The following is a 7,926-nucleotide window of genomic DNA, read 5'->3' as shown; positions in this document are numbered from 1 at the left end:
GGGGGGCTCAGGATGGGGAGCGGGGTGCTCAGGAGGGGGCAGGGGTTTGGGGGAGCTCAGGACAGGGGGGTGGTGGATCATGAGGGTGGTTGGGGGGTCAGGTGGGTGGATAAGGAGGGGTGAGCAGAGGACTCAGGAGGGGGGCTCAGGAGGGGGTAGCAGGGGGGAGGGGGCTGAGGGGCAGGAGGAGGGCTCAGGAGGGGGGAAGGGGGGCAGGAAGGGTGCTGAGGAGGGGGAGCGGGGGGGGAGGGGACTCAGGAGGGGGCTCAGGAGGGCGTGCAGGGATGCAGGATGGGGGACCAGGGTGCTTTTGGGGGCTATGGTGGGCAGGGCGTTTGGGAGCCTCAGGAGGGGTGTAGGGGGTCAGCAGGGGGGCTCAGGAGGGGTGTAGGGGGTCAAGAGGGGGGCTTATGAGGGGGGAGTGGAGGCTAAGGATGGGGGCTCATGAGGGGGGAGGAGGGGGCTCAGTAGAAGTAGTCGGGGGCTCAGTCAGGGATGGGAAGGGGGATCAGCAGGGGGCTCAGGAGGGAGTCTCAGAAGGGGGCAGGGGGCTTGGGGTGACTTGGGCTGAGGAGGGCTCACGAGAGGGGCTCAGGTGGAGGGAGCAGGGAGCTCAGGAGGGGGGAAGGGGGAGAGAGGGCTGAGGAGGGGGCAGGGGACTCAGAAGGGGCATCAGGATCATGGAGGTTCAGGTGGGGGGATCAGGAGGGGGCAGAGGACCCAGGTGGGGGACTCAGGAGGTGGGTAGGTGGGCAGGAGGGGCTCATGATGGGGGAGAAGGGGGCCCAGGAGGGGGGAGAAGGGTGCTTAGGGGGGCTCAGGAGGTGGGTAGGGTGGGCAGGAGGGGGCCTCAGGAGGGGAAAACAGTGCTTTTAGGGGGGCTCAGGAGGGGGAAGGGGCTTGGGGGTCTCAGGATGGGGCAGGTAGCTTGGGAGGTAGGGGGTAAGGGGGGTGCTGAGGAGGGGGAGCAGGGGCTCAGGAGGGGGGCAGCGTGCTTTGGGGGGCTCAGAAGTGGGGCAGGGGGCAGTAGGGGGCTGAGGAGGGGGCTTAGGAGGGGGAGAGGGGGCTGAGGAGGGAGGCGCTGGAGGGCGCAAGAGATTCAGGAGCGGGGAAGAGATTCAGGAGGAGAGGGAAGGGGTTCAGAAGGGGTGGCAGGGCCTTTAGAGGGGCTCAGGAGGGAGCAGGGGGCTCTGGAGGGGGAGGGGGATCAGGAGGAGGGCAGGGTGCAGAGAGGGGCTCAGGAGTGGGGCTCAGGAAGGGGGCTTGGGGGGCTCAGGAGGGGGAGCAGTGTGTCAGGAGGGGGAGTGGAGGACTCAGGAGGGAGTGCAGGAGGGGGGAGCAGTGGGGCAGGTGGGGCTTAGAAGCGGGGAGCAAGGGCTCAGGAGGTGGGGTGGGGCAGGAGGAGTGCTGAGGAGGGGGCTTAGGGGCTCAAGAGGGGGGAGAAGGAGGGGGGCTCAGAAGAGGGGGTCAGGAAGGGGTAGGCAGCTTGGGGGGCTCAGGAACAGGGCTCAGGAGGGGGGGTAGGGCGCTTATGGGGTCCTCAGGAGGGGGGACGAGGGGACTAAGGAGGGGAGAGTGGGGGGCTCAGGAGGGGGTTAAGGAGGGGTCAGGGGGCAGGGGACTGAGGAGGGGCTGGGGGCTTGGGGGGCTCAGGACGGGGGCCATGTGACTCAGGAAGGGGGAGTGGGGGGCTCAGCAGGTAGCTCAGGGCGGGGGAGCAGGGGGGCAGGTGGGGCTCAGGAGGGGTCAGGGGATCAGGAGGGGGGCTCAGGAGGGGGGAGCGGGGCTCTTGAGGGGGGGCAGGGGTGATGAGGAAGGAGGTGCAGGTGCTCAGGAAGGGGGCTCAGGAGAGGTTCTCAGAGGGGGCACGTGGCACAGGAGAGGGGAAGAGGAGGTGGGAGAGGGGTCTCAGGAGGGGAGGCAGGGCGCTTGGAGGGCTTAGGAGCAGAAAGCAGGGGCTCAGGAGAGGGCAGGGGGCTTAGGGGGTTCGGGGGGGAGCAAGGGGCTCAGGAGGGGGCAGGGTGCTCAGGAGGGGGGCTCAGGAAGGGGGAGGGGGCTGAGGTTAGTGGGGGAAGGGAGTGGCTTAGAAAGGGGCAAGGGGCTCAGGATGAGGGAGCAGGGGCTCGGGAAGGAGGGGAGCTCCAGAGGGGGCAGGGCTTAGGAGAGTGGAGCAGGGTGCTTTTGGGGGCTGGGGGGGCAGGGCGCTTGGAGAGCTCAGGAGGGGTGTCGGGGGCTCAGGAGGGGGCCTCATGATTGGGGAGTGGGGGCTCAGGAGGGGGGAAGGGGCCTTGGGGGTAGGGTGCTTAGGGGCGCTCAAGAGGGGAGGGCAGCGGGCTCAGGAAGGGGGCTCAGAAGGGGCAGGTGGGTGGAGCAGGAGGGGGGGCAGGGGCGCAGGAGTGGGGCACAGGAGGGGGGCTCAGGAGGGGGGAGAAGGGGGCTCAGGAAAGGGGAGAGGGAGTTCAGGTGGGAGGCTCAGGAGGGTGCATGGGGCTCAGGATGGGGGGCAGGGGGGTAAAGAGGAGGGCTCAGAAGGGGTGAGTGGGTGCTCAGGAGGGGGGCAGGGTGCTTAGGCGGGCTCAGGAATGGGGCAGGGGGGAAGTAGGGGGGCTGAGGAGGGAGCTAGGGAGGTGGGGAGAGGGGGCTCAGGAGGACGACTCAGGGGACGGGAGGGGGGCTCAGGAGGGGCAGGGGGCAAAAGAAGGGGGCGAGGGGGTTCAGTATGGGGGCTCAGGGGGGGCTTGAGGGGGCAGGGGACTGAGGAGGGTGGCTAAGGAGGGGGGAGAGAGCTCAGGAGGGGAAGTAAGGGGGACATTTTGCTTAGGCCGGCTCCAGAGTGGGGAGCGGGGGCTCAGGGCACTTGGGGGGATCAGGAGGGGGAGAGGGAGTTGAGGAGGGGGGCAGGGCTCTTAAGGGGACTCAGGAGGGGGGAGCAGGGGGCTCAGGAAGGGGGCTGAGCCCGGGGGAAGGGGTTTGGTGGGGCTCTGGATGGGGCATGGTAGGAGGCAGCTGGGCATTTGGGGGGCTGAGGAGGGGAGAGCGGGGGCTTAGGAGGGGGCTCAGGAGGGGCAGGGGGCTCAGGAAGGGGGTAGGGCACTTGGGGGGCTCAGGAGGGGTCAGGAGGCGCTCAGGTGGGGGAAGGGGGCTCAGGAGGGGGGATCGGGGCTGTCAGGAGGGGGGCTCAGGAGGGGGCAGGGGACTCAGAATGGGGGCTCAGTAGTTGGGGGAAGGGGGCTCAGGAGAGCGCAGCAGGGGCTAGGAGGGGGAGCAGGGGGGTCAGGAGCGGGGATCAGGAGGGTAATCGGGGGCTTGGGAGGGCTCTGGAGTGGGCAGGGGTCTTAGAAGGGGGCAGTGCACACAGGATGGGGGCTCAGGAGGGGCTCGGGGGGCATCAGGAGCAGGGCTTAGGAGGGGCGAGCAGGGTGCTCAGCGGGTGGCAGCGTGCTTAGAGGGGCTCAGGCAGGGGCTCAGAGGGGGCAGGAGGCTCGGGGGGGAAGGTGTTTAGGGGGGCTCAGGAGGGTGGAGAGGGGGCTCAGGAGGGGGTAGCAGGGGACTCAGGAGGGGGCAGGGTGCTTAGGGGGGCACAGAAGTGGGGGCTGAGGAGAAGGGCTCAGGAGGGGCAGCAGGGGGCAGAGGAGGGGTGCTCAGGAGGGGGGACCAGGGAACTCAGGAGGGGGGAGCGGGGGGCTCAAGAGGGGGGCTCAAGAGGGGTGGCAGGAGGCGGCTCAGGAGGGGGCTCAGGGGGAGCAGGGAGCTAAGGACTGGGGCAGGGGGTGTCACAGAGTCCCCGGGCGATGCTCTGGACCTGCTCCCCAGGAAGCCAGGCAGGACTCTGGGGAAGTCTCCTCTCGGGGAGCAGCCTGTCTGCAGGACACACAGCTCCCCCGGCTCCACCTTCCTGGGTCTGACCCCGGAGCATTCAGCCTCCTCTGCCCCTCCGTGTGCTTCCCACAGCGAGTCCGCCCAGGCGGGGTCCTGGGGGGGCCAGAGGGTCCTGCCCCCCAACTTCGCAGTCAGACGGGACTCTCAGCCAGCCAGTAACACAGAAGGTTTATTAGACGACAGGAACATGGTCTAACACAGAGCTTGTAGGTGCAGAGAACAGGACCCCTCAGCTGGGTCCATTTTGGGGGGCAATGAGCCAGACAACCCCGTCTGCCCTTCGCTCCATGTCCCCAGCCAGCCCCAAACTGAAACTCTCTCCAGCCCCTCCTCCTCTGGGCTTTGTCCCTTTCCCCGGCCAGGAGGGCACCTGATTCCTTTGTTCTCCAACCCTTTAGCTCTCACCTCGCAGGGGGGAAGGGCCCAGGCCATCAGTGGCCAGGAAACAGGGTGTCGGCCATTCTCTGTGTCCAGACCCCTGCACACACCTGCCTTCTAGGGCTCTGCAACGATCATACACCCTTACCTCACCGCCTAGATACTTAAGAACTGCATAGGGGAAACTGAGGCACACCAACACTATTCAGAGGAAACATTAAGAACAGTCCCACTTCGTCATATCTCTCTCCCCTTCGAGATCGAACTGAGCGGGGTCACTTTAGCCAGTGACCTGGGGAAGTTTGAAGCCACCAACGTTCCCATGGATGCCCCAGCATCTCTCCCATTCCTTGGTATGAGTTACACCAGGCCCTTCCAGTTTCCCTTAGGTCGGGGGTGGTCAATAGCACTTGCAGACCGCACATGAGAAGGTTATGCGGCCCGTGCCCTTTGGCCACCCCAAAACCCCAGGGGGTCAAACTGGGATTGGGTCTTCTCCCCAACAAGCTGGCCAAACACAGCCACTTGGATATAGGACTGTTTAACTTTCTTAACAGCTTTCACTCCATCTGAGACCTTCTCAAAGCTCTCCACACTGGGTCTTTCAACAGGAAAGTCAGTGGCTTCATATTTAACAGAAAATTTCTGGCCGTTAGGAACTGAAACTGTCTTGATTAGATCACTTTCACACCCTTCAGTTGCAGTAAACTGCTTGCAAAGACTCCCTGAGGATTCCTTTCCCTAGGGCTTTTCTATGCAACAATTCACCCCTCCCAGAAATTCTGCTCTTACCCTCTTCACCTAGGGCTTGCTCGAGAGGAACACTTTCCTGAGCAAAAACAGACTCTTTCTGGGTCTCCCTTACATCCAGAATCACCTCTGGCCCATCCGGCGGATTCCTACACCATCCGCTTTCAGGCAAACTTAGAGACTTCCGAGATAAAAGGCTAGAAGCATTCTCCTTCCCTTTGCCACACACAAGTTCAGGAATCTTTTCCTTCTTGCCACAGGTTTCCACACCCTCAGTAGGTAACAGACTCAAATCACCTTCGTGCTCCCCTTGTGCCCGGGCTAGGATCTCACCCTGATCAGACAGAGTTGCTACACCCTTTCCCAGCAACACACGAGCAACAGGCAAAATACAAGCAGCAGAATTGTCTGGTCTCTGGGATTTTACACAGACGCTAACTGGATGCGACCTAGTTACAGGGCCATTCTCCTGAGCAGACACAAACTTAGGGCCCTTCCCTTCCTGGGCTTTAGCTGAATCCAGAACCAACTCGGAGACAACTGCACGACCCTCAACCATCACAGGCTGCAAGGCCCCTTCTGTCTGCTCCACGGACAAAGAAGAGCCAGACACACTTTCTCCTTTACCAGACACACAGCTTGGGATCTCTTTCCCCTGGTCCCAGCACACAGGGCTGGTCACAGACAACTGCTTGGAGACCGGGGTAGCTCCCTCCATAGGCAAGTCAATACCCCTGACAGACACAGGCACGTTTCCTTCACTGTCCCAATTCTCCACCCAGCTAACAGGTAAGGTCCAGGGACACTCATCGTCCACTCTCCTCGCCTTCCCACCCTGCTGACTAGACAAAGCCATCAGCTCACAAGGCTGCCTAGGCTCATCCAGACTTTTCTTACCCAGCACCTTGCCACTCCCCACAGATCCCCTGCCCGGCCTGTGTCTCCCCCCACTCAGCTGGGGTCTCAGCTCCCCCTGTGCTCAGCGCTGCCCTTGCTGTCCCAGTGGGGGTAGGCAGCGAGCTCGCTGCTTTCCTCACTGCATCAGAGCCAGCCTGATCCCCCTCTCCAGTGTGCAAGGGGGGTGGGGAGCATCTCTCTGCCCCACCCAGCCCCAGGGGTCTGGTCACAGGCAGGCAGGTAGCCTGAGCCTAGCCGCTCCTCCCCGCTGCCAGCCAGGTCATCTGCATTTTCCCTGACCATTTCCCTCTCCGCTGATTGGTTCCCTGGATTCAAATTCAAACCCTTGGCAGTTACAGGAGCAAGGCCTGGATCCTGCCCCAAAGAAACACAGTCGCCCCATAACAGGGTCTCGCAGCTGGTGTCCTGGAGCACCCCAATGACCAGCCAGCCCCACCCCTCCTGGGTCTGCACAGGGATCTGGGCCATAGGCAGGGCGGGGGGCTTCGTCCCTGGGACCCTCACCCAGCTCACCCAGCCCCTCATCATCTGAGGCCAGGGCCTCACCCAGGGCCGGACACCAGTTCTTTCTGTCCCAGGATCTCGCCACTCCAGGAGTGTCTCCCCATTGACCATCACCTTCCGCTCCCACTGGAGGTCCGAGGGGCCTGACCCCAGGAAACTCCACACAGACATATAGGTTGGGGTCAGGAGTGGGAGCCTGTCCACCTCCCCACCCATCTGGCTGACGGAGTCTATGGCCTTGGGACCCAGCAAGAGCTAGACACCGGGGCTTTTCTGCAGGATCCCCCTGGTTCAAATCTCCAGCCTGCTCAAAGGCAGTGAGGTGGCATTCACATCCCCCCCTCCTTAACCAGGGGCAGCAATTTAGTCTCGAGGTTCCCTGCGGAACTGGCACCCCGGGGTCTATCCCCGCTCACCCCGGGGAGGTCCCCTGGGCCTCTCCGCTCCCCCAATGCCAGTTCATGCTGCTGCTGCAGCTCTTTCTCGGGCTCTCGCTGTCTCTCACAATCCTCTTGCTCTCTCTGACTCAGCTCCAATCCCGTCCGTCTCCGATCCCCCGATGGGGAACCCGATTGTGAAGACCCCCATGTGGTCGGGGACAGGAGTCTTGGGGTTGTCTGGCTCCCACTCCAGCTGCTCCCAGATCCTGCTATAGCCCCATTTGGGGTCAGGAATCTGTTCCTTAGAGCGGTCGTCCTCCTCCAGCCGCATGATTAACTGTGCTTTGGTGAACTTTCCAATGCGCAACCCTCTCTTTTTGCACAGGGTTACAATGTCCTTCTTCAGGAGACGGTGACAGGCCATCACTCCACTCTTCCCAAGTTGTTGATGACTCACAGGCCTGTGTGCTCTCAGCTCCCCACAGTTTCCAGGGAGAACCCCTAGTGTGCCAACCCTTCTCGAGGTCACGGAGTCCCTGGGCGATGCTCTGGAACTGCTCCCCATGAAGCCAGTCAGGACTCTGGGGAAGTCTCCTTTGTGGGAGCAGCCTGTCTGCAGGACACACAGCTCACCCAGCTCCACCTTCCTGGGTCTGACCTCGGAGCATTCAGCATTCTCTGCCCCTCCATGCGCTTCCCCCAGTGAGTCCGCTCAGGCGGGGTCCTGGGGAAGCCAGAGGGTCCTGTACCCCAACTTCGCACTCAGACGTGACTCTCAGCCAGTAAGTAAAAGAGAGGTTTATTAGACAACAGGAACATGGTCTAACACAGAGCTTGTAGGTGCAGAGAACTGGACCCCTCAGCTGGGTCCATTTTGGGAGCAGTGAGCCAGACAACCCCGTCTACCCTTCACTCCATGTCCCAGCCAGCCTCAAAATGAAACTCTCTCCAGCCCCTCCTCCTCTGGGCTTTGTCCCTTTCCCCGGCCAGGAGGGCACTTGATTCCTTTGTTCTCAAACCCTTTAGCTCTCACCTTGCAGGGGCAAGGGCCCAGGCCATCAGTTGCCAGAAAACAGGGTGTCGGCCATTCTCTGTGTCCAGACCCCTGCACACACCT

This window comes from Natator depressus, unplaced genomic scaffold, assembly GCF_965152275.1.
Source record: "Natator depressus isolate rNatDep1 unplaced genomic scaffold, rNatDep2.hap1 scaffold_100, whole genome shotgun sequence".
Lineage (NCBI taxonomy): Eukaryota > Metazoa > Chordata > Testudines > Cheloniidae > Natator > Natator depressus.
Note: the sequence above shows the minus strand (reverse complement) of the source record.